Below are 2,299 nucleotides of genomic sequence, written 5' to 3' on the forward strand. Positions count from 1 at the left end.
ATGAAACAGTCCTAATATTTTAGGTCAGTTTATGAAATAGTTCCAAATTAATTTGTTGGTGGTTCCAACCGGTCAAAAGGGTCAAAATGCATATTTTTGCCGGTTTTTAGGATTTCTTTCATAAACAAAAATTAGTTCAGGACTAAAATGTAAACCGGACCAAAATTTTAGTATTTTATTGAAGATTTCCATATATATATATATATATATATATATATATATATATATATATATATATATATATATATATATATATATATATGGAAAAAGTTAATATACCTAACAACCTTATATAAGCTTAGGTACCTAACCACATCATACTATGTAATTTTGTATCATATTTGCATTGTAATCACCCAAATTTCTTAAAATTCAACCTCATAACTTGATTGCTTCCAAAATCTTTGGACTTTCACCATTATCTTCCTTAAAATGACGTCTTTCTATTGGAGACCCCCTGGTGGGCTTCATATACTACTATTACAAATCAAATGGTGTAGGAGGAATATAATGGTGAATGTCTGAAAATCTTGGAAGTAAATCAAGTTATGGGTTGAAGTTTAAGAACCTTAAACGATTGCAATGGAAATATAATGCAAAACAATGTAGTATAATGTGGTTAGGTACCTAAGCTTATATAAAGTTGTTAGGTATATTCACTTTACCCTATATATATATATATATATATATATATATATATATATATATATATATATATATATATATATATATATATATATATATATATATATATATATATATATAGAATTGGGTTCAAATGTTTTCATTATCTATTGTGTGCCTGTATGACAGATTCTGGACCAATCATTTTAGTTATTTTAAGAAAGTAATTAATACACATTAAATGCTGAAGATGTAATTAATACCTATTATATCTTCAACATTTAATATGTATTAATTACTTTCTTAAAATAACTAAAATGATTGGTCCAGAATCAGTCATACATGTACACAATAGATAGTGAAAACAAAATAACCTAACCCTATATATATATATATATATATATATATATATATATATATATATATATATATATATATATATATATATATATATATATATATATATATATATATATATATATATATATATATATATATATATATATATATATATATGGAAAAGTTCGTAAGTTTCATTAGGCAAATCCAAAAAAACGGGATGTGATTAGTAATCATCTTATCAAAGAACCCTTACATATATGTTGAAACAACAATCTACAAAATCCATGTATTATTTTTTTCTCTTTTTCAAATTGTACGTTACCGAAATTATTTTTTCAATCTAATATATAAGTTAATTGATATATTATCTATTTCCAAACGATAATCACATAATTTAGTAAAGGATGTGGCTTTCCTAAAAAAAATAATAAATAAATAAACTGACGAACGATTGAAATTAGCGTTGGGCATCCTCTTCTACTATACTCCTATAAATAAACCCTAGTTAAACCCTTTTTCTCCTATCAGTTCATCTTCACCATAATTAAATCAAACCCTAATTCCATTCACCATGTCTTCGAGCACAATCCTAACCCTGCGGTCAAAGGACAATCACCTCTTCACCATCGAACAGGCGGCTGCAATCAAATCCATCACAATAAAAAATATGTTGGACGAAGGCTGTTCATCGGATGTGATCCCTATCCCTAACCTCGATTCTAAAATCCTAGCGCTAGTCGTTGAATTCCTCAAGGCCGAGAATCATGATCTGAAAGCTTTTATTGAAGAACAACAGATTTCGACGCTAATTGATCTCGTTAATGCTGCTAATTATCTTGACATCAAAGACATGTTGGATACTGTTTGTCAGAAAATAGCGGACATGATTAAGGACAAAGATGTGGAGGAAGTTCGAGAGATTTTCCACATTGTGAACGATTTCACACCCGAGGAAGAGAAAGCTATTCGTGATGAATATGCGTGGGCTTACCAAAAAACCGAAAAATAGGTTCTTCTTGTTGCTTTCAGTTAGGGTTTATTTGAATAATTCTGTGATTCCGTTTGAGAGTTTTGATAAGATTAGTTATTTTATGATTGAAAGATGAAACTACCATTGGTTTAAAGTAACTTTTCACTTTTATTGTTTCCTCCCATTAATTAGTATTACTATTGATGATCCTGTGACGTATTTAATGTATTACATATGGGTGTTTGTTTGTTTGAATGGAATCATGGATGGATTTGATAGGATTGATTTCGGTTTTCAAATTATAGGTCTGAACAATTCAAGTTAAATACAAATCCGATAGAACAAATAGAATTATCTCATAGA

The 2,299-nt window shown here is 27.9% G+C and overlaps 1 pseudogene; it reads left to right on the forward strand.

Moving 5' to 3' along the window:
• The first annotated feature begins 1,537 nt into the window (after positions 1-1,537).
• Positions 1,538-1,975, forward strand: LOC145076319 (SKP1-like protein 11 pseudogene; annotated as a pseudogene).
• Positions 1,976-2,299: the final 324 nt, after the last annotated feature.

Source organism: Lactuca serriola, chromosome 9 (genome assembly GCF_051521515.1).
Source record: "Lactuca serriola cultivar US96UC23 chromosome 9, Lser_US96UC23_V15, whole genome shotgun sequence".
Lineage (NCBI taxonomy): Eukaryota > Viridiplantae > Streptophyta > Magnoliopsida > Asterales > Asteraceae > Lactuca > Lactuca serriola.